Source organism: Rhodnius prolixus, unplaced genomic scaffold, assembly GCF_049639745.1.
Source record: "Rhodnius prolixus isolate KJV_2025 unplaced genomic scaffold, Rpr scaffold_2, whole genome shotgun sequence".
Taxonomy (NCBI): Eukaryota; Metazoa; Arthropoda; class Insecta; order Hemiptera; family Reduviidae; genus Rhodnius; species Rhodnius prolixus.
The window spans coordinates 52,735,536-52,761,484 of record NW_027411592.1 but is presented as its reverse complement, the minus strand read 5'-3'; the positions used below and the strand labels follow the sequence as shown (position 1 = coordinate 52,761,484).

The window sequence follows — 25,949 nt, the reverse complement described above, 5'->3', positions numbered from 1 at the left end:
CTGCGTCTAGGCAGAATTTCAAAATCATCTCCAAAAATTTGTGTAACATCTGTAAAACCATTTTTGTCTGTCCTCGATACCAGTTTAATTGTGTGTGCTAAATGCTAATAAAACTAATTTACACCGTACTTGAGTTCCCTTGTCCAATCTGTTGTTATTTATTACATTTTCCGATCTCCATTTAAAAAAAAATATTTTTTTTTGCACTTTCCGACACAAAGTAGTAGAGTTTTGATAGTTTTTGATTAGGGTCTTGTTACACAAGCGATAAACTTTATTTTAAGAAGGTGTTTTCAGTTACAGACTTGACAATTACATGGGGAAAAACTAGGGTGATATTAAAACTGTCCGGTAGGACAGTTGTATAAGGGTTGATCGTCAAAAACTGCACGAAAAAGCGTAACGAAAAACACCCAACTTTTCTCTTTTTCTTAGTCAAACAAGGAGTTTTATATATATTTATATATTCAGTTAAATTATTCTTTTTCATTCTCTTAAATAAGTAGAGTATTTAGTGGTTGTGACCACTTCTTTGCATTAGTAATAGCAGTGTACAAGAATAATCTCTTGTTTCCTAACATCTTTCTCTTTATGTTGAATCCTGCTATCTAAAAAATGACTTCAATATTAGTGTAGCTAGATTGTTTAGCAATTATAGTCTAAAAACTAAAAACATCTATTTTTATAAAATTTATCCTATTATTCAATAACTGGATTCACTCAAAATGAAATACTTTATTTTTCAAAAAAAAAATCCTCTCAAAAATAATTAAATCATTTATTTGTTGTAGCATTTTTAATTCGAGATCAAATATATTAAGTGACACCAATTATAAAGCTCCATATTATGGTATTTTTTCAGTGAAAAAATGGATTGTAACGGAAGTACCCGTTACCGAATCGGTTTTTCTCTTTTTTCACGTTTCTTCGCACTTATCTCAATGTTTTTCTTTAATGTTTCTGAGTAGCTACAGCGTACTTTAGTTGGTACTTCACTTAAAGATTGGATAAGCTTTGCTTTAATGTTCTATTACCGGATAATTTGCGTCACTGTGCTTTACATGTTAAATAAGTTACAACACTTAAAGTTTGTAAGAGATTTCACAATCGACAGTACCACTTACTGAAGGGGCTTTTACTTTTCTGAATGTCTTTGGAAAGGAATTTTGTGATTTTCTGGATTTTGTCTTCTTGTAATGGATTTACAATCCTATTTCAGGATTTACTATAGACAGGATCTTCAGAAATCTGGTCGTCTCCCACCGCCCATTCATGGAAAAGTCTAGGGTTCTCCTTGAGAGAAAATGTAGAAGACCCATTCGCTGAGGATGACATAAACTACTGGAAACTGGTTTTTAATAAAACCTCATTTCTCCATAAATGAAGAAAACTGGCATTCCAGTTTCTAAGGAATATTTATTTCCTGTTCCAAATCCTTGTTTGCTTAAGTTTTCTTAAGGGAATTGTGCGCTGGGATTTTAAGTCATAGTAGTAACAGAGAATTGCTAAAACGCATTCCAAAATACGACCATTTAGGGTAGTGGAAAACCTGTTCATGTTCATTTTTTTTTTTTATAAATAATTTTCTGTAATAAGTCTACTGCCAATCTGATACATATTCTAGTAACAAGTAACTTCTTAATGAAATACTTAATTTTTCTAAATAAAAAAAGTATCCTCTCGAAAATAATTAAATAATTTATTTGTTGTAGCATTTTTAATTCGAGATCAAATATATTAAGTGACACCAATTATAAAGCTCCATATTCTGGTGCTTGTGGAATAAGAAAGGTTCTCTTAGGTTATACAACATATGCTTATCAGTAAATTGTCTTTGCTGTGGGAGAGAAGTAGATGAATTTGATGTTGATAGTTGTTATAGCTGCAATATTTCCTGTAACTGGTATTTCGTACGTTTGGAGATAAGAGTCAGTAAACCTGCACAAGTAAGTTGAAATACTATTTCTCTACTTGAAATACCATAACAGTAAGTACACAGCAGCTATATTTCTTGATTTAGCTAATATATCTGTCAATTTTGACACGTTGGACTGCTGTACAAAATTAGTTAGACTTACGTTATTAATTACATTATCCAAATCATACGTACGGTCTTTTTTAGAAGAAGTAACTTTTGTAGGTGAGATTAATAAAATTTTAATTTATTTAATACATTTTATTGTGGTAGATTACCATATGTATGAAAATAAATAAATAAATAAAAAAACAGCTGGAATCAGCTGCTTAGATAACCTTCACTTACAAGCTGATCAGCCTGGCCAGTTCCCATCGGCCATCATTACCACGTTCGTGGTGTTTCTTTATTAACATGATTTTTTAAGCGAATATTAGTGCATGGCAAAGTGAAGTTCGATTTTTATAAATTGTCCTGGGGATCACTAGGGTTGCAGTTCGTGAGGCTCTCAGAGATTGGATCTGTAGAGAACATGAAAGGTACTGGGTGATGCTTCCTGGGGTCAAACATAGCAGAGAATCATGCCCTTGTTGTGCAAACAAAGAACTACAGTGACTCTAGGTTCAGGCAGGAATCAGATTACTCTGATTACAGGCCTATTCACAGGGCACGGAAGGTTCAGAAAGCACCTGCACCAAGATAGGGCTTATTAGCTCGGAACCATTGTGCAGATTGTGCCAGGAGGAGAAGGAAACGGCCTCACACCTGTTGTTCGATTGCGTTGCAATTGAGATAGTGCGCTACGACATCTTTGGAACTTTGAGGCCAAAGGAGATAATAGCGTAGAAGGAACTAGTAGGGAAAGCTCTTGACCTTTTTAGAAGGGGAGGTTTCACCTATTAAACTTAAGGGAAAGGCACAATAAGCCTCTTGTGGCTGCGGTGCCGTGGGGATAGGGTTCCGCCCCGCCATTTTAAATCTAAAAAAAAAATCTACTTATTTATTAATTTAGGTGATTACGGTTCAACTAATTTTTCTGCTAACATCTATTACATAACTTGACTGACTCAGAAAATACCATCTCACTAATTTGGGTTCAGGTCAAAGTATTTATCAATAAGTTGAACAAATAACTGAATAAATCGTGCATAAAGTAGATAACAGTAAGTACACAGCAGCTATATTTTTTGATTTAGCTGATATATTTGATAATTTTGGCATATTGGACTGCTATACAAAATTAGGTAGACTTATATGCTATTAATTACATTATTCAAATCATACGATCTTTTTTAGAAGACCTAACTTTTGTATGTAAGAATAATAAAATTTTAATTTATTAATTACATTTTATTGTGGTAGATTACCATATGTATGAAAATAAATAAATAAAAAAAAAAACAGCTGGAATCAGCTGTTTAGATAACCTTCACTTACCAGCTGATCAGCCTGGCCAGTTACCGTCGGCCATCTTTAACACGTACGTGTGTCTCTTTATTAACGTGATTTTTTAAGTGAATATTAGTGCGTGGCAAAGTGAAGTTCGATTTTATAAATTGAATTTAAGTTATACTTAGTGCCTGATATACAGTTTTAGTGTAAATAGTATTGTGAATTATTTTAAAAAGTGACAAGTGCTGTTGGACTGGTGATCTATTGAGATGCTGATGAACTTGGATATTCTTTAAACAAGGTAAGACTTTATTATCAATTATTTAATGATATTTTTATTATTCTTGCATGAAAACAGCATGTCACTTAAATACTATACAAATATTATTGCTTCGTTCAGTTTTGGTTAATTCTTTAATTTTTTGAACACTACAAAAAGTATTTAAATTGATTTCTAAACCTTTTTGATGAATTCTTTGATCTTTTTTTTTTTTAATCGGCTATGAGTTCAAAATTATTATTCTTGGTTTACACTGGGTCAAAGTAGTCTGTAAATTTTATTACTTTTATCTTGGTAGAAACTTCTTTTTTTTCTCGCTCAAATGAAATTATACTATTCGCTAGAGAGAAACCAGGGGTTTTTATTTTATATAAAATCTTTTTTTTTCAATAAGAATACCATAATGAAACGTTAAACAAAACAACACCACACACAAATGCAAAAAAAGTCTGTGAACACCATGAACCTAATAAATTACATATTCCTTCACATTGTACATGTATTATAAATTTTAAAAACTTGTACGACCTTCTTTGTTTCTAATCACTTCCAACTAGCGAGCTTTCATCGATCCTACTAATTTTGTAGTCGTCAACGTTTGTATTTTTTCCCAGTCTTCTAAAATAACATTTTTTAATAGTTCATAGTTTCTTAGTTCTCTTTTATTTATTTGGCGACTGTTTAAATGTTCGATTGAGTTTGGGGGTGGGGTGTTTATTTTGGCATTGGCTTTCGCCAAACAGCCAGTATCGTCTAGGTGCTAATTCGATTGAGTTAAGGTGTTGGGGCGTCGGGCTGTATCACGTAAAAGCCGTTCTTATGTTTTTAGTTCGGTGTTTCGGGTCGTTTTCTTGATCACCTGACCCTGGTGGGGCAAGGTGGGGAGAACCTTTGTCGTGAACACATCGCTCTGCCCCCCCTCCAACAAGTATTACAGTACTGCACGGTGGACACTGTAATTTAGGTGATTACGGTTCAACTAATTTTTCTGCTAACATTAAAACTGTCTGGTAGGACAGTTGTATAAGGGTTGATCATCAAAAACTGCACGAAAAAGCGTAACGTTGAAAAACTCCCAACTTTAACCATTTTTTTCTCTTTTTCTATAAAAGATAAAATTCCCAAATTTTCTTTAAAATGTAGGGCAAATCCTCCTTTACAACTGTAATTATTTTGCAACAACATAGATATAATAGATTTCGAAAAAAAAGTTGCTGTAAATGAGCAAAAACGGCATTTTCAAAAATGGTTGTTGTTACCTTTTTTGTAAACTGCGTAGCGCCTAACCGCGTGTAGCGATTTTCATGAATGAGGTGTCATTCGATTCAGAATTTTATGTAGATGTGCCTTTTGGGGGTCTCGACGCTGTACATCGAATGTGAGAGGAGTTAGCCCCCTTTATGTAAAGCCCCCTCCAAAATTATTATTTCTAATTTCTCTGTAAATCTTGGCCCGATTTTGATAAAATTTGGTAGGATCATAGGGTTATAGCTTCCCTACGTAACATTAAAACGACATTCTGCACTTACACTTGTTAAGAGGAAGTATAGCAATCGTTTCAAATTATCGAGACTTGAACCGATTTTCATGAATGAAGTGTCATTCGAATCGAAATTTTGTTCAGACTTGTATTTTAAAAGTCTCGACGCTATGCCTCATAAGGAGGGGAGTTTGCCCCACCCAAATAATAGAGAAAAAGAAAAATCTATCCAAAAGGTACAAAAATCTCCTTAACAAAAACTTACAGTTTATGTTAAGTATAAGGGTTGATTAAACGCCAAAATGCACACAAATCAGCAGGTAACCAACATTTCATTCATACTTCATTGATATTATTTAAGTAATTTTACTACAATAACTTTTTTTTTAATTTTTTAGAATTTATTAGATGTCACAGACCCTTATGCTGGCCAGTTCATTCATAATCTGTGACATCTAATAAATTCTAAAAAAGTGAAGGAAAAGTTAATGCAGTAAAATTACTTAAATTTTTATAACTAATTATGTTGATATTACTCACCTTTTATTATTATATCAAAAAACTTATAATTGGTTACCTGCTGATTTGTGTGCATTTTGGCGTTTAATCAACCCTTATACTTAACATTTTAAACTGTAAGTTTTTGTTAAGGAGATCTATTACATAACTTGACTGACTCAGAAAATACCATCTCACTAATTTGGGTTCAGGTCAAAGTATTTGTCAATAAGTTGAACAAATAACTGAATAAATCGTGCATAAAGTAGATAACAGTAAGTACACAGCAGCTATATTTCTTGATTTAGCTGATATATTTGACAATTTTGGCATATTGGACTGCTATACAAAATTAGGTAGACTTATATGCTATTAATTACATTATTCAAATCATACGATCTTTTTTAGAAGACCTAACTTTTGTATGTAAGAATAATAAAATTTTAATTTATTAATTACATTTTATTGTGGTAGATTACCATATGTATGAAAATAAATAAATAAAAAAAAAACAGCTGGAATCAGCTGTTAAGATAACCTTCACTTACCAGCTGATCAGCCTGGCCAGTTACCGTCGGCCATCTTTAACACGTTCGTGGTGTCTCTTTATTAACGTGATTTTTTAAGTGAATATTAGTGCGTGGCAAAGTGAAGTTCGATTTAATAAATTGAATTTAAGTTATACTTAGTGCGTGTTATACAGTTTTAGTGTAAATAGTATTGTGAATTATTTTAAAAAGTGACAAGTGACAAGTTGGACTGGTGATCTATTGAGATGCTGATGAACTTGGATATTCTTTAAACAAGGTAAGACTTTATTATCAATTATTTAATGATATTTTTATTATTCTTGCATGAAAACAGCATGTCACTTAAATACTATACAAATATTATTGCTTCATCTTGCTTCGTTCAGTTTTGGTTAATTCTTTAATTTTTTGAACACTACAAAAAGTATTTAAATTGATTTCTAAACCTTTTTGATGAATTCTTTGATCTTTTTTTTTTTTAATCGACTATGAGTTCAAAATTATTATTCTTGGTTTACACTGGGTCAAAGTAGTCTGTAAATTTTATTACTTTTATCTTGGTAGAAACTTCTTTTTTTTTCTCGCTCAAATGAAATTATACTATTCGCTAGAGAGAAACCAGGGGTTTTTATTTTATATAAAATCTTTTTTTTTCAATAAGAATACCATAATGAAAGGTTAAACAAAACAACACCACACACAAATGCAAAAAATGTCTGTGAACACTTGGCAGATAATAAATCATTCTTACACATTGTACGTGTATTATAAATTTTAAAAACTTGTAGGACCTTATTTGTTTCTAATCACTTCCAACAAACGAGTTTTCATCGATCCTACTAATTTTGTAGACGTCAACGTTGGAATTTTAACCCATTCTTCTAAAGTAGCGTTTTTTATTTGTACACGTTTTTTTTATTTCTCTTTTATTTGTTTGGCGACTGATTTCATCCGACAAATGTTCGATTGGGTTAAGGTCTGGCGATTGTGGAAAGGTGTTTAGGCGCCGGGTTGTATAATGTAAAAACCATTCCTAAGTTTTTAGTGCGGTATGTTTCGAGTCGTTTCCTTTTTGGAATACAAACGTTCCATCCAACCCTATTTTTTTTTTAACTTTCATTTAAATTGAACCTTAATATTTTTTTGATCACTTGTGTTGGGTTCTTCTCGAACAGTCTTCAGAATTTCCTGCTTATGATCGGAATTAAGTTTTGGTGCATTGCGTGACCTACTAGTCATACTTCCGTATTTTTTTTTTTTAATTTATAAATCTATCTACTCTATTTCACGAATACTTTTTCTATCATTTCACAACTATACAATAAGTTCACGAACTAGGAACTAGGTCTAGGAAGTTCCATTTAGTGGTTACATAATACAAATTAGATTATTTATTCTCTAAACTGACTGATACGATTTTTACAATTCAATAGGTTTTTTTTGGAACTATATTCATCTGTTTTTCTGTTTTTTATCTGTGTAAAAATTTCGATTTGTGCACATTTATACGCTTGTTCACAGACTTTGCATTCGTGTGTGGTGTTGTTTTGTTAACGTTTCATTATGATATTCCTGTTAAAAAAATAAAATAAAAGATTTTATATAAAATAAACAACTCTAGTTTTTCTCTACCGAATAGTATAATTTAATTTGAGAAAAAAAAAGAAGACGTTTGTACTAAGATAATAAAAATAGTAATAAAATTTAGGTAAGTGTTCACAGACTTTTTTGGCCCAGTGTACCTATGTTGTTTTTTTTGATTGATTTCTAAAGATTCCTGTTCTCAAGGGTCTTGATTTTAATAGTTCATTTTATAGGACTTTAAGTAGAATATTTAAATCCAATCTCAGAAACTCCACATCGTAACTCGCCCCTTATTAATTAAATCCTTGGGGTAGATTCAAAAATAAATTGATACCTACGTTAACTTTCGTTAAGAACAAACGAAGGTCTCCCCTTTCGGTGAATGTTCAGACGGTTTTTCTGTTGGGTAAAAATATTACGAGCACTAAAGCTTGAATCTCCTAGACATGAGTAATAACTTCCGATGTTTTCAATAAATGTAGTATCTTTCCACAATTTGGGTATAATGTATTTCTTTTGTTTTATTCTATCACAGGTTTTCTTTAATATTCACCACTATCAAATCAGACAAAAACCCCACAGCACATCATGAAAGCTTGACTCTCCCAATAGTTTGCGTTAGAGACCAGGTTGACTATCTCTGGTCTTAGTACTGAATCTCTGCTAGGACACGATGAAGCCCCTGGGCTGGTTCTAGGTTCAAACCTAGTGATTGAGGCTATTCTATTAATGTAACTTCCAAATACTTCCCTAACCTGTTGGTAAGTAAATTTACTACTTCTCCATTAATGTAAATTATAAAATAAGCGTTGGTTTTTTTGTTAACTCATTATAAAAAAAAAATCCTCCGAGTCAAGAAAATTCATTTGCTTTAAGAAAATGAATTCGTTAATGAAATTTTTCTACTCCCAATGCTACTTTGTTTAAAATGTTTTATTGGCAATCTATTTCATTATATAAGGAAACTAACTTGAAAAGCAAATAAATTAGAGTTGACGCGGAAAAAATAATCAGAATGTAATGAGTATCTGAAATATAAATAAATAATAACATACATAACGTGCAAATATTACTTCATTTAAAAAAGAAAAAAGCCAACTCATACTTAAAACATCAAGATTGCCAAGAAAAATGTATTAGGAAAGGATGGGAGCAATTTATTGAAGTGCTCAAGATTTCAGTTTACTCATTTTTTTTTTTTGTGCTAGCTAATGGTAATTAAAAAAAAAATGGAAATTGAAAATTGCAGCCCGTATAGTAGAAAAAAATTCATTTATTTTTTATTTTTAAACGAAGTAACTTAATCAGTAGGTGTAGGGAAATAAACAGTAAGAACGAAGTATTAGTTCATTATAGATTTTATTATAACTTTTTTAACTACAATAAATTACAATTAGTTTTACATTATCATTTTTCGTATAGTTAAAAAAATGGAAACTAATTTATTGTTGTTTGATTATTCATAATGTTCCTGAAGACAAGACACCGAACATGGATCAGGGTAGAAACTGATGTAGAACTGGATCCAACTAATTCCTTGAAACAGAAGAGCACAATTGGCCTATTATGCACTGTTACAGGTATGATAAAGTATCTAAAGTAATGTAATTGGTTAATCTTTTAACCAGTTAAACTAGCTAACTGTTTCACAGGTTAAACTGGTTGTACTTGTTACACTGTTCTGGTGTACTGAATAAAGAATCAAATCGGTTATACTGGATCACTGCTTTTACTAATAAACTAGTTAAAACAGTAACACCAGTGTAACCAGTTATAACAATTATGCTCGTTTAACTGGTTAAACTAACTACTTAATCGGTTTTCGGTTGATACTGATTAATCGGTTAAACTGGTTTTACTGGTTGACTGGTTAATCACTTAAACTTGTTACTAGTTAATTGGTTAAACTAGTTTAATTGGTTACCATTGTCACTTCGCTTCGCCTAGCAACTTATTTTCTTCTCCTTATAATTTATTTTCTTCATTTATCCACTTATTTTACCTATCCACTTATATATGCTGGTAGGTAGATCTACAAGTAGATAGATGAATACAGAAAGTTAATAGGTGAAGAAAATAAATGAGGGGTGAAGAGAAATAATTTGATAAATGGCAAAGGTAACCAGTTGAACTAGATTAACCAGTTTAACGGAATAACTAGTTAAACTAGTTAGCCTGTTAAACCGTTTAACCGATTAAGTACTTAACCAGATAAACTGGTTAACAAATTAGCTAGTTTAGCCGATTAACTAGTTTACTAGATAAACTAGTCTGTTTCCAGTAAAAAAGATTACCTAGTTTACCAATTTAATTAACTGAACCTGTTAGCAAGGTTAACCGATAAACTGAACCAGTTTACCATTAACTATTTAAAAAGTATAACCTATTTAACGCAGTATTCTGGTTTAATCGGCTAATGGGTTAACCAGTCAACCTGGTTAACTAGTGTCCGGTTAAACTAGTTTAAATAGCTAACTGCTTTAACTAGTTTATCGGTTAAACTGGCTAACTATTTAAAAAGTATAACCTATTTAACGCAGTATTCTGGTTTAATCGGCTAATGGGTTAACCAGTCAACCTGGTTAACTAGTGTCCGGTTAAACTAGTTTAAATAGCTAACTGCTTTAACTAGTTTATCGGTTAAACTGGCTAACTGGTTAAGGTATTACTGGGTAACTAGTTAATCGGTTAAACTTGTTAACTGTTATCGGTCATTAATATCAACCGGTTAACTGGCTAAACTGGTTAAACTAGTTCAACTGGTTACCTTTGTCATTTATCAATTTATTTTCTCCACCAATCAATTGATTCTTTTAACTATCCACTTCTTGATCTTACGCCTACCCGCCTATATTATAAATATAAGTGGATTGGTTAGAGAATAAGTGGACAAATGAAGAAAATAAATTGTAAGGTGAAACGAAATGACAAAGGTAACCAGTTGAACTAGTTTAACAAGTTTAGCCAATTAACCAGTTGGCTAGTTTGACCGATGAACAGTTAACAAGTTTAACCGATTAACTTTCTACCCAGTTATACCCTTAACCAGTTAGGCAGTTTAACTGATCAACTAGTTGAACCAGTAAGCTAGTTAAACTAGTTTAATCAATTTACTAGTAAATCAGGTCGACTAGTTAAACCCATTAGCCGATTAAACCAGTTAACTAGCTGACAGATTATACTGTTTAACTAGTTAAACTGGTTAATTAGTTTATCGGTTACCCTGGCTAACTGATTCCATTAGTTAAATTGGTTAACTAGGTAATTTGTTTTAATGGCTGGCTAGTTTAACTAGTCAATTAGTTAATCGGCAAAACTGGCAGGCTGCTTTGTTAACCAGTTTTTAGCTGGATAGGCTAGGCTAGGTTAGTTTAGGATAGATTAGATTAGGCTAGGGTAGGTTAGGTTAAGTTGGGCTAATGTTAATTAAGCTAGGGTAGGTTAGGTTAAATTAAGTTAGGCTAGGATAAGGTAACCTAACCCCCTTTTAATTAGGCTAGGTTAACCTAACCTAACCTAACCCTCCTTTTAATTAGGTTAAGTTAGGCTAGGTTAACCTAACCTACCCACACCGATTTACTAGTTAACCAGTTAAACCAGGTTCCAGTTTAACCGGTTAACAATTAATCAGCTAAACCGATTACGCAGTTCAACCGATTAACTAGTTAACCAGTTAAACCAGTCAGCGAGTTTAACCGGTTAACTAGTTAATCAGCTCAACCAGTTACCCAGTTCAACCGATTTACTAGTTAACCAGTCAGCCAGTTTAACCGGTTAACTAGTTAATCAGTTTAACCGGTTAACTAGCTAATCAATTTATCTGGTTTACCGGCTAAGAGATTGAACTATTCATCCCGGTTAACTAGTTAATTGGTTAACCTGACACCTGGTTTAACTAGTTAAATTGGGTAACCAGTTAATCGGTTTTATTGGCTGACTAGTATAAGCCAAAGTAACTTATTACCTAGCTATCCAGTTAGCCTGTCAACCAGATGAACTATTAAACCGATTAGCTGGCTATCTATCCAGTTCAACGGATAAACTATTTTACTAGTTAAACCAGTTCGCCAGTTTAACCCAATAAACTAGTAAGCCGCTAAGCCGAATAACGAATTAACCAGTTAAACCAATTTATCAGTTAGATCAGTTAGCCAGTCTATCCGATTAACTAGATAACCATAAACCTGTTAAACAGATACACCAGTAATACCAATTTAACCGATTAACCGGCTATGCAGTTTAACAGATAACTAGTTAACAATTTTAATTGATTAACTAGGTAACCAGGTAGCACGTTTAACCAGTTAGCCACGTAGCCAGTTTAGCTGATTACATGCAACATGCGAAATAATTTTAAAGAACTTACGTGAAAGGTGGAAGTAAATATTTAGTGCAACGTCCTGAGAAGGATCCTTTCTTGTTCACTGCCTATACAGTTCTCAAATGTAATGGCATTCCTCTTGCTACCTAAACCAAACATTTTTTTTTATTTTTATATAAACTATTTTAATAAATTGTATGTGTATAATAAAATGTACTGCTTTTTACTTTATTTAATATTTGTAATAATATCTATTTCTTTTTCAGTCTCTGTTTCTTCTTGTTTTCGTTTTTTATTTTATTGTTATTATTTTATTTATTTATTTATTTTGGAAAACGAAACATTTCCTAATAAGTGATGCATTTTCAATTGATCTGTTCTTACTAAGATACATGGAAAATTTAAATAAAATGAAAAAATAAAGAAAACAAATGTAAAGAGACTTATCATGCATGATGTTTATCTCATTGTGCAAATTTGAAAAAGAGATTGCAAACGTTTAAGAAAATTAAAAAAAAAAACTTATTTTAAAAATAAAATTTCACTAACCTTTGTACAATTATCTTCAGGTAATGCCAGCAACAGGAGTAGTGTCAATTCACATCCAGAAATCAATGCTGTGCAAAGTGTTGCAATGAAAGAGATAGTTGTTATCAACACGAGCACCTCTATCTAAAACCAGCAGCCTGAAATAATGTCACATTTACTTATGTAATTGAAATTAGTAATGATTATTCTTAAATTTTGTTAACTTCTTAAACTGTAGAATGTATTATAATCATTTAATCTAAAATAAAAATATTTATTTCCTAAGAACTTAATCAGCTCTGTTTTCTTCTCCTTTCCCTTAATTTACAGTAACCTGTAATTAAAATCCCAACATTGGGTATGTTTTTATATCAGCTGATTCTCAATTATCGATGTTAAATAAATAAATGCATTAACCATATTAAATCTACAATAATTGAATCTTTATAATTTAATAATTGAATCAGCTAAATTAAAAACATTCAAGCATATTGGACACAGATAAAGAGTTACGTGTACAATTAACAGGATGCAGGGAGACACTACATAGTACCCAATAATAAAATCTAGTTAGGATATCCTGACGAGTTATACATTTATTTAAGGTAGAAACTATAGCGTAGGTAAGAAAAGTTCAGAGAATATAGAAACAACACTGCTAATGAACAAAAAGTAAGAAATGTTCCAAGGTGTCAAACCACAGGAACACCTGAAACAACTTCATTACTGCAATAACTATATACACTGGGCCAAAAAAGTCTGTGAACACTAACCTAAATTTTATTACTTTTATTATTATCTTAGTAGAAACTTCTTTTATTTTCAAATGAAATATACTATTCGATAGAGAGAAACCAGAGTTTTCCATTTTATATTCAATCTTTTATTTTTGTTCAACAGGAATATCACAATTAAATGTTTAATAAAACAACACCACAAACGAATGCAAAATAAGTCTGTGAACAGCTGTATAAATGTGTAAAAACATTAAGATAACAAACAGAAAAACGATTGAATAAAGTTTCAAAGTTCTCTATTGTATTCGTTTGGGGTGTTTTTTTGTTAAACATTTAATTGTGATATTCCTGTTGAACAAAAATAAATGATTGAATATAAAATGAAAACTCTGGTTTCTCTCTATCGAATAGTATATTTCATTTGAAAATAAAAGAAGTTTCTACTAAGACGATAATAAAAGTAATAAAATTTAGGTTAGTGTTCACAGACTTTTTTGGCCCAGTGTAAGTATTTACTTTTAAAATCGTTATATTCATTAGGCAACCGAAAATTCAGTTTAAAAGGTTTCTATTACATCTATAATGTCTAGGCTTATGAACTAGTAAGTTGACTTAATGAAATGCATTAGAGATGTCGATAAGATAAACAACATCAACACGACAGTCGATGCTTAATCGTAATCAAGCAATAAAATAAGTAATTTTCAAACAACACGATAATAATAGTTGATCGACCTGGAATGGAACCTCACTGCTTAGAAAACCCTCTGAAGTTTTAAATAAAGTACGGAATTTCTAGCTGGGTCTATGCTTCCTAAAATTTTGGTACACAAATAAGTTGACAAACTTTCCACTAATCAGGAAAAAAATACATAATTTAAAGATTGATGAATCTCTTATTACTACTTAACTATTCTAATTCCGTAATTCTAAAAGACCTATTCCGTTATTCGCAAAGTCTGTTTAAATTAGTAGTTAAAAAAAAAAAAAAACTTAACACAACATAATTAACAAGTGCGAAAAATTCGGAAGTGTGACTAGTAGAACACGCAGTGCACATCCACCAAAACTTAATTCCGTTCATAAACGGGAAATTCTGAAGACTGTTCGACAAGAACCCAACACAAGTGCTCAAAAAAATATTAAGATACAATTTAAGTGAGAGTTAAAAAAAAATAGGGTTGGATGGAACGTTTGCCTTCCAACAAGAAAACGACCCGAAACACCGTACTAAAAACATAAGAACGGCTTTTACGTAATACAACCCGGCGCTCCAACACCTTAACTCAATCGAATTAGCACCTAGACGATGCTGGCTGTATGGGGAAAGCCAATGCCAAAATAAACACCCCCCAAAACTCAATCGAACATTTAAACAGTCGCCAAATAAATAAAAGAGAACTAAGAAACTATGAACAATTAAAAAATGTTATTTTAGAAGACTGGGAAAAAATACAAACGTGGACGACTACAAAATTAGTAGGATCGATGAAAGTTCGCTAGTTGGAAGTGATTAGAAACAAAGAAGGTCCTACAAGTTTTTAAAATTTATAATACATGTACAATGTGAAGGAATATGTAATTTATTATGTTCATGGTGTTCACAGACTTTTTTTGCATTTGTGTGTGGTGTTGTTTTGTTTAACGTTTCATTATGGTATTCCTATTGACAAAAAAAAGATTTTATATAAAATAAAAAACCCTGGTTTCTCTCTAGCGAATAGTATAATTTCATTTGAGAGAGAAAAAAAAGAAGTTTCTACCAAGATAAAAGTAATAAAATTTACAGACTGCCTTGACCCAGTGTAAACCAAGAATAATAATTTTGAACTCATAGTCGATTAAAAAAAAAAGATCAAAGAATTCATCAAAAAGGTTTAAAAATCAATTTAAATACTTTTTGTAGTGTTCAAAAAATTAAAGAATTAACCAAAACTGAACGAAGCAAGATGAAGCAATAATATTTGTATAGTATTTAAGTGACATGCTGTTTTCATGCAAGAATAATAAAAATATCATTAAATAATTGATAATAAAGTCTTACCTTGTTTAAAGAATATCCAAGTTCATCAGCATCTCAATAGATCACCAGTCCAACTTGTCACTTGTCACTTTTTAAAATAATTCACAATACTATTTACACTAAAACTGTATAACACGCACTAAGTATAACTTAAATTCAATTTATTAAATCGAACTTCACTTTGCCACGCACTAATATTCACTTAAAAAATCACGTTAATAAAGAGACACCACGAACGTGTTAAAGATGGCCGACGGTAACTGGCCAGGCTGATCAGCTGGTAAGTGAAGGTTATCTTAACAGCTGATTCCAGCTGTTTTTTTTTTATTTATTTATTTTCATACATATGGTAATCTACCACAATAAAATGTAATTAATAAATTAAAATTTTATTATTCTTACATACAAAAGTTAGATCTTTTAAAAAAGATCATATGATTTGAATAATGTAATTAATAGCATATAAGTCTACCTAATTTTGTATAGCAGTCCAATATGCCAAAATTGTCAAATATATCAGCTAAATCAAGGGGACTTAACGATTTCGTTAAGTCCCCTTCCTCATCCCTGATGGTTCCCAGAGAACACCCTGGGTTCTTGGAAATGATACGATGGAGTCTAGCTCCCTCCGAGGTCATCTTTACCTCTTCACAAAGCTTCCTCCATGAATCTCTTTTATCCTTACGAATGGCTAAATTGTAAGAAGTAAGGGCCTCACGGTACTCCTCCCATGTACCCCTTTGTTTTAGCTGCATTAAACAGTTTTCGGACCTTTTTGTGGAGCTCCATCAGCTGGTTATTCCACCAGCTTACCTTCCTTTTCGTGTGCATAATCGTCTCCGCACAATTAGCCCGGAAAACTTCTATGATGACGCTCTGAAGGCTCTCCGCAGCGTCATCAATGTCCGTCCGGGTCCTAAAATTATTCCTCACTATATTAATGTTTTGACTGAGATCCCGTCTATAAGAATCCCAGTCCGTCCTTCTAGGGTTTCTATAAGTAACTACCTCCTTACAGTCAAACCCAACGTCGAACCTAATATACATGTGATCCGAGAGCGAGGGAACCCTTGATACATGCCAATTCCTAACCAGGGTCGATACAAAATTAGTCCCCATAGTTAAGTCAATAACCTCCCTACGTACAGAATTATAGAAGGTGGGTTCTTCTCTATCATTAATGACAAACAAATTATTAGCAAGAATGAAGTCAAGAAGTTGCTTACATCTTTGATTGGTCCCTGAACTGCCACACCACATTGTAGGAGATAGCATCACACCCAATCAGTAGTTGCAGACCTCTCTCCCTACACTGGATGGTCAGATGTTGCATCTCCTCCGAGGGAGAGAGGGCTGTTGAATCGTATGGAAGATAGATCGAGGCCACAACAAATCCTTGACCCCTTCTTCTGTACGTAGTTTCACCTTCACTGCAGTCTGGTCTCTGAAACAAAATTCCATCAGCAGTAAAGACGTAATATCTTCCCTAACGTAAATACATATCCTGGGATTATCCAGGCTCCGATCATTAAAAATCTTACCTTTAGCCTAACCAAGTCCTCCCACCCCGTACTAGCCAGGGTTCCTGAATGAGGACTATGGCGATGTCTTTAATTTTGCGCGAGACCTCAGCGAGAGCCTTCGTTTCTAGTGGGTCAGCGTTACCGCTCCCACCAGGAACACTCTCCTGAGGACCCGTCGCGTGGGTCTTAGGGTCTGGCATACTACCATCCCTAAGTACAGAACCAGATGGTGTACCTTCCTCAGAAACCTGAGGAACTCCGCCATCTGGAGGTTTTGTATTTTTATTTAAAAGGGCTTCCATTACGTTCCCACGAGAAATGGAGAGATTAACGGTCACCTGTGACAGACCCCCACTGACACAAGAAGGCTACAATTCAATGGGGTTTCGCCCGGTGCCCCAAGGTGATCGTTACCGCACAGATGTTTTACTACCCTGTACGCATTCAGCCTCGACACGAGTCCCCATCTCAGCTTGGGTAGGGATACAGAGGGAAAGGATGGGGAAAAACGGTGTAAAAGGAAGGGTAGAGTGTGTCATCAAAATTAATTCCCAATTTAATTTGTTACGGTAAGGAGACACTTTGTTAGAGAGCATGAAATGGTAGATATGCCAGCAAACAATATTGGTACAACAAGCGAGGGAAATTCTTAATAAATCTCTAAAAGATGTATTAATAATTCACTATTTACAAACAAAAATTAATAAAAACTAACGGTTTTTATAAGAAGTTAAAGATGTGGAGTAAAAGGTTGTCAACAGATCTAACGTTCCTCAGCTATGCTAATCCATTCTATCCATCAATCAACAGTAAGACTTCAATCTTCTGCAATTACTTTATGCTAATATGAAAATCCATTGAAGGTGATAATAGATTGGCATAAAGGTTACTTCGTACTTAAATGCACTGCTGTCAAACTTTTATCGCATGAGAATATCACTTACTACTTACTAAAAACTTCACTCAGCTCCACACTGAAAATTTAAGTTTTACTGTTAATTTAGCCTTACCATTACCACAGGAAGACTTAGCAATCCTTTCTAGAACAAAGCGTCTCAACCTATCTTTTAGATTGCTCCATACTGCTTTAGCAGTCTTCTATTTATTACAGAGAGTTTTTGGTTTGTATCAATTTTTTAAGAGAAATATTTCAATACATGCTCTAGATCATAGTAATATAAAGAAAGTACGTTGTTTATAGTAATCGTAAATGCTGTTCAAGACAAAATACGAAACATTAGATTCAGTACATTTGTTGTTAGGTTGACAGATTTTCGCCAAAAGGAGCCACTAAACTAAATAACAAAACTTGAATTTTCATTATTGATTTTATCACACGCGAAACTTGACGATTAGTGAAAACATTTATCGAAAACAAATATATCCGTTGAAAACTGCATAACATTCTGCTTGATCGTAATACCTTGTAATTATTAAGGGTAAGAAAAAGGAATGGAATTTTAATGAGTGCTTGGTGGATATTAAAGTAAAAGTAAAAAATTAAAGGGCCAAGTGACAAAGATAAGATAAATACCTTATGAAGCCGATTCAAAAGGAAAGATCTTGTTCACACAACACTAGCTCCAGAAAGTACTTCTCATTCTACTCCTGCTTACAGGCACTACTACCCTCTTCATTCTTGCTACAAAATAGTCAAAAACCATTACCAGCGAAATACAGAGCTAGTAACTTCTTATCAGTCCTACCTACGAAGCCATTTAATTTTTCATCTGAATTGCCGAAATCACCATCATGTCCAAATACTAAAGTTATATTTAACAACTTTTTTTTTCAAGTTCTAAACTTTATGATATATCCAACTTTGTTATCTTGTTACTTTTTTTTCCACTGGCTACATTATAGGAAACACAACAATAACAAAAATATGAAACGATTCTCCTAAATAACATAAACAATTGTGTGTAATACGTACATACATTTGTAGGTTACTTAATATCATTAAATAAGGTTCCTTTTTATTAAATCTATATCTGTTGATTTAATGACTTCTCAGTTATACTGTTAATGTAATGTAAGTAGTCAATTTCATGTTCAGGTCTAACTCGTTCTGTATGCGAATTAACCTGATAGTACTCATCTTCCTCGTCTTAGAATCTGGACTTGTGGTTTTCGTTACTTCACTTCTAAATAGAACTAACACTTCTTGAACGTTTCTTTTTATAGGTCTTCGTAAAGGCTTAATAATTTATTAGTCTTAAGAAAATAAGGTTACGTCCGCGTTGCGTAATAATATTAGTAACTTTGTCAGTAGTAGGACGTATTTTTATTATGCCCCTTATTGGTTTCAGTCTTTCAACCTTCTCAGCGGTAGAATAACCGGTTTAGAGAAATGATTACTACTTCATTGCTCTCCCGGGCCACAGACAACTAAACAGACTGAGTAAGGGAGGATACGTGGGGTTATCCAGAATATTAACGAATTGTCAAACATCTGTAAAAATTATGAATTAAAATAATTGAAATCTAGAACTTGTTAGAGGGATTTTTTTTTTTAATTCTTTGCGAGTAATATTTTAGAACTGAGAAGTTGGAAATGTATTTTATACGAGGAAGGCGCGAGAATTGAAGTTTAAAACACAGACATTGTTGCATTTTCTCTGCGGAATAATTATGGTAATGTAAAATATGAATGAATAAGCGATTCTAAAAGTTGCTCTAAAATTCTAAAAATTATTCATTTAAAAATGCATTAAAAAAAATTAGTAAAATCTTTAAAGGAAAACTTTTAATCAGCATAGAACAAGCAATATGCTGGTATATTCAAGCTTTGTGAATGGCTTTCTGTTTGCACATTTCTAATACTTATGTACATTTCTATCCGTAGCAGAAACACTTTATGAAATTGGTTCAGAAAGTATATAATGAAATAATTGAGAAAGAACGATTCTGCAATCTATGCATTATAGGACACAAGTGGTCCAGATGCATTTCTCCAAAGGAACTTTCTTAGTCTTATTCTACATTTTATTTATTCGGTTGATCTAGAAATTTTTGTGATAAGTAATCTGCAATATGTCAGCGATGTTCTCCTTCATACTTTTAATAACTAAGGCAGAGGAGTATTGTTCATTCACACCGAGTAGCCAACATTCCAAATTAACATTGCAAAATTAATAGAAAATTGAGAAAATCTCCTCTAGTTTTGTGCAAAAATTGAGATTTTGGCTTCGGTGAAAAAATAACTAAGCCACAGGTAGATTGTTCACACAGGGTAGCCCGCATTTGAAGTTGCGATTGCAAAATGAATGGAAAAATAAAAATTTTTAGAATAACTTAAATGCAAATATTAAGATTTCTGCTTTATACATTTCATTACTCGTCTAGTTTGACTGGAAAGTTTGAGATTTCTGCTTAAGTTTATGAATAAATAGCCAAATGTGGAAAATACACTCAGGGTTGCCTTTAATTAGAAGTTACGTTCCAGAATGAATGGAGAAATTACATTGACTTTATTATTAACTATCAAATACGAAATCGCTGTATTTCACTGAAATTAGGAGGCTATTTCCACTTTTTCTAATGTCCAATTTCTTCATTCTTGAAAAAAAAAAAAAAACGCACCTACACTCTTACATCGGCCTTAATATTAACTATCAAATACAAAACAGGAGTGTCCGAGTGAAATTAGAGGACGATTTCTACATATTCGGATGGTACTATAAAGAAAAAAAAAATTTATAATAATAAAATAATTGATTATGTATTCATAAAAATTAAATAAATGTGACTGCAATGAAACTAAAGCATTGATATGAAAGTTTAAATCATTTTTTAAAGAACCTAATCCTTTCCTTCAAAGAAAATGAAATATATTTTCAAAATACATACTTATTATTTATCAGAAAGATTACTCTGATTGAACAATACAACAACAAACATGCTACTAATATTCTAATTTTTTAATTACTATTTTTTTTTATACAGAATAGAAATACAATAGTTCTGTCATTGGAAAATATAACAGAATTTCAATAAAATTAAAACCTTTTTTCAAAAAATTAAAACTTTTTTCAGCTACATAGATAAAAATTTATATGAAAAAAGGTTTAGTTTATGTAGTATTAATCTGAACGTAGTAAATAATAGATAAGAATACTTGAAGAACAGTTCCACAGTTAGAGAATCTAGTTTAGAGTAATCATGAGAATCTATTTAGAATCAAAATAGAATGGATGCGAATTACCTCATAAATAAGGTCGTACTTGCTGGAAGTATAGAAGGATCCTTCAAAATAATGAAATGGGTTATAATAGCGGATTTAACCATATTAAAAAAGTGATGAACAGTCTAAATATGGAAACTGTTCTGACACTTAGTAATGTTTCTGAGTGGGATGGTATATTTCAGAATATTCGAATATGTTAAGAGACATGGTTCTAAAACAAGTTCGTTAACGATGTAATTAAAAGTGAATATTATAGTAATTATAGAGTGTTTGAATTCACTTGAATTCAATTTGGATGATGATCATTACCTGACCAGTAATATGTCCTTAGTCCATCTAAGATGGATTATTAAAGAAAGAAGTGGTACATTAAAATTAAGCAACTGTCCATTTAAAGATGAATTAGATGTGTGCCCAATGTGTAATATGGAGGTTGTGGAAGATGTGCATCACTTTTTGATTGAATGTCCAGCGTATAGTGATCTAAGTTATAAATGCTTTAAAAGAACTTATCTCTCTACCGTAGAGATGGTCGGTTTGCTGAATGGAAAAGATTGGATGGCACTTGTTAATTATTGTAAATCTGCATATTTACGCAGAAATATGAGTATTATATAGATGTCACATTTAGTTTTGAGATACCAGTTTAAAGCCAGAATAAAACTAAGAAGAGGAAATTTTGATTTTATCTTTTTGTTGTATAAAATAATACACTTTAATAATAAAGTGTGCAATATATCTAGTTTATTATCACCACAAGTGGTTTATTTTTGTTTTTATTTTTTATTAGTACAATTTATTAATTTTATCTTAGGTTTTTATTTTTATTTATTTTGAATATAAGTATATGAGTTCATTTACCCACTCTGAAACGATTGTACAACCAACATTGTGACTTTATGTACATTCATTACATCAAGAAGTAATTTTTGTCAAACTTATGTAATTATAAATAAAGATTTATTATTATAATAGCGGAAGACAACACGCCCCATCTGGTTATTTGAGATACTTGACTTAATTGTTGGCAAAAAGTTCAGTTTTGAAGTTTTGAAAGTGCAATCTGTACAACACTAATGTTTATGATTTAATAATTCACTTCAGTAAACCAATTTGATCACTAAACAGCCCTAAGATGATAGAGAATCATTAAAAGTGTAACACATGCACTTTTTTTTTTTTTTTTTAAGAAAAAAAACGTAAATCGAAGTTCATGTACCTTCTGGACAGTTTGAATTTAGGCAAATCATTGCATTTACTAGGTATCTAAACTATTACTGTATACTTTATTATTTCTCTTTAGATACTACGACATAATATCTTAACTGAGAAACAACATGCTGTAAGCTGAAAACATTTACATACTGTTGCTGAAGTAGTTAAAATGTGTCACACTAGATAAAATGTCTTCAATGTCACCAAACCACCCATTTGTTTAATTGAACTAGTTCAGAATTGCCATTAGAATGTCGAATGAACGCTGAGAACAAAATTAAAAATTATATAAACTATTATTTATACAATTGTTTTCATTGTAATTCACAAATATTTAGAAATGAATTTTCATTAAGTTAGAATTTAAAACTACTGATGCGAACCTTGCGAAATCCAAGGTCCATAATTCTGGGACGTTATTATACTTTACATTATTAATTTAAACTTCATGGACATTACTCTTTCCTATAAATGAGAGAAATGTGAATGAATACTTACGTGGAAGTTCATAATTCCCAAATACATAATCGTAATTAGCAATTTACTTTTACAGTAATAAAGACTTCCAAAAATTATTGTGTTACGAACTAACTCTACTAATTTATGGCCGTTGAAATATTTTAATGAAACAAAATAATGAATACTAAAATCAACTTTTTAAAATTACACGCATGCTATTAAAATGCATCTACTATCAACTGTCTCGGAAATATGTGAATTTCATAAAAACTTCTATTCACATCAACTCGTAATTAAAAATAAAAGTATATACAAAAAATGTTGCTTACCTGCAAGAAGTCCTTCACGTAGGAACGATGCAAAAACAAGTTTTTTAATTTCCTAGGAGGTTATCGCTTAATGCAAATAGATAATACAATCATTTTTCTAAGCTATTTAAAGTTCCCACTGGCTAAGTTACAGCAGCATCGACTTAAAACTATCAATCATAAATAAAAAAACATGAAATTATGAGATAAACAATGAATTTTAACCATGGAAATTTTTTTTAAAAGATACTGACGACATAAAATGTTCATCAACGTGGATGAAGAACATTTAATAAATAAAGCAAATTATTACTGTTGCTACATGATAAAGAGAATGTTTGGGCAAAACCGTACCGGACAATTCTTTCGTCAGGAGGTTATTCAGTTTATTTTAATAGTGTCAAAGTACATGTTCATGCTACCTAGCGGCGATCACTAAAACTAGTTCCGATGTAATTACATCTTCCTAGTTTAAGCTATTGCCGATAGATAGCATTGGCATGTTCTTAATACAGCTTTTTTTTTCACATTACTAATTTTTAAGTAAGAACAGAATGTAAAGAATTTCTGATAAGGTTTCCCAATTTGTTTAATTTAAATATTAGTATTTCAATTTCTGATTTATTCTCTTTAAAGATTTAACTAGTGCAAGTACCAAAATAATATATTTATAAATTCCACTCTATTCACAAGCTATGTACTTGTATAATAGAGCCAACCAATCTTATGAAACTATTTTATTAATTATGGAACAATAATATTGGTACAACAAGCGAGGAAAATTCTTTATAAATGTCCATAAGATGTATTGATATTTCATTATTTACAAATAACGTAACTAAAATTTCCTTTAGTAAATCAATAAATACCAACGATTTTTATAAGTTGAAAATGTGGAGTAAAAAGTCGTCAACAAATCTAACGTTGTTCCTCAGCCAAGCTAATCTAAGACTTCAATCTTCTGCAATTACTTTATGCTAATATGAAAATAAATTAAAAGGCGATAATAGATTGGCTCAAAGGTGACTTCGTACTTAAATGCACTACTGTCAAACTTTTATCGGATGACAATATCACTTACTACTTACTAAAAACTTCACTCAGCTTGATACCGAAAATTTAAGTTATACTACAAATTTTGACTTACACTTACCACTGGAAGGCTTCGCAATCCTTTCTAGAACAAAGCGTCTCAACCTATCTTTTCGATTATTCAATATGGCGTTTTACACTTATTTTTTTTTTTAAATGTGTCCAATATTCAATCAAAACTAGCTGTAATTAAAGTAAGCAAAGAAGAATTCCCAAACTAAGTTTGTTTTTTTTCAGCTCTTGAAGCACTGCTCTTAATGAAGACTAGAATAACTGCAAACGGATTACTGAAACAAAACTGCATTTACAATGAAATAATAAAGATGCTCCAGATTACCACACAATAACCAGAAATAAATTTAGTGAATCTTTAGTAAATCTTTATGTGAATTTTCATTATTGATTTACATCGCACACCACACTTGCCGATTCGTAAAAACATTTATCGAAAACGAATATGTCCCTTGAAAACTGAATAACTAAATTTACTTGATCGTAACACTTTGTTACTATTATGGGTAAGAAAAATTAATTGAATTGTAGCGAGTGCTTGGTGGATATTAAAGTAAATAGGAGAAAAGGGACAAGTGACAAAGATAAGCAAAATACCTTATGAAGCCGATGAAAAAGGGAAAGGTCTTGTTCACATAACACTTTCTCCAGCTAGTATTTCTCATTCTACTCCTGCTCGTGGGCACTATTCATTCCTGTTATAATATAGACAAAAACTATTAGCAGCGAAATACAGAACCAGTAACTTCATATCAGACCTATCTACGAACCCAAACGATCCAATACTTCAACTGAAGTGCCGAAATCACCATTATGTATAAATACCAAAGTTTCGATACATTTAACAACTTTTTTTAAGTCCTAAAATTTATAATATATACAAATTGTCACCTTGTTATTTTCCTTATATTGGCAATATTATAAACGACATTAACAAAAATATAAAAAAATGATAATTGTAATTATAATGAATTTAATACGTACATAGGTTACTTAATGTAATTATATAAGGTTCAATCTTATTAAATCTTTTTCTTTTGATGTAATGTCCCAACAGTTGTACTGCTAATGTAAAATAAAAAAGTCAATTTCATCGTCTAACTCGTTATAGATGCGAGTTAAGCTTGACGAAATTATCTTTCACGTCTTGCAGCTTTCTTTAGTTCACTTGAATATAGAACTGACTCTTCTCGTACTTCTCTTCGTTATTAGGTTCTTTGTACACGTTCAAGTTGGTTGTCTGACTTTTCAGAAGCTGTGTTGTCGTATGTAATGATTTATGATAATCTGTGATTATTCTTATTTTTAATCCTAATTTTCACAGGTTGATGGGATATTTTCTCTCTATTCTTTTAATTTAGTTGAACAAATATGGATGTTACTTTAAATAAATTACTTTGCTATGAACTTTTTTAAGTCCAAATTTATGCAGTGTAAATTTGATTTTAGTAAACAAAATTACACAGAAATTCATTAAAACTTAATGCAGAGTGTACGTTTATAGTAAGACTTCATAATTGTTATATAAAATGTTCCTCTTATTTTATTCTGTGACCTACTACGTAAGTATTATTACTTACATTTATTTTTCTTTTTATAGGTCTTCCTACAGGCTTAAGGTTTCGGACTTTCATCTAACTCAAAGGTAGGATTATGAGATAAATGTAAAGACATCGACTTCACTGAGGTTCCTGTACCGCACTAACTCATTGACTGAGCAGACTGAGTAAGGGAGGTTACATGGTGTTACCCAAAATATTATTGAATTGTCAAACATATGTAAAAATTATGAAATAAAACTATTGAAACCTAGAATATTTGTTTAAAACTTCTATTCAATTTTTTTTTTTAATTCTGTGCATGTTT

General features: G+C 31.6%; 1 long non-coding RNA gene across 21 annotated transcripts; it reads right to left on the bottom strand.

Annotated features, from left to right (window-relative positions):
- Positions 1-9,019: 9,019 nt before the first annotated feature.
- On the bottom strand, positions 9,020-25,793 carry LOC141449990 (uncharacterized). 21 transcript variants are annotated; one of them, XR_012455831.1, is made up of 11 exons: positions 25,068-25,688; positions 24,854-24,944; positions 23,234-24,778; positions 23,001-23,149; positions 22,596-22,677; positions 22,363-22,477; positions 18,346-18,453; positions 15,310-17,785; positions 12,550-12,686; positions 12,046-12,146; positions 9,020-9,215 (listed from the first exon to the last, which is right to left on the bottom strand). It is a non-coding gene; the product is annotated as an uncharacterized lncRNA (long non-coding RNA). The 21 variants fall into 21 exon arrangements; XR_012455833.1 differs by lacking the exon at positions 22,596-22,677 and having other exon boundaries at positions 15,310-16,204; positions 16,515-17,785; XR_012455835.1 differs by lacking the exon at positions 22,596-22,677 and having other exon boundaries at positions 15,310-15,642; positions 16,515-17,785.
- Positions 25,794-25,949: the final 156 nt, after the last annotated feature.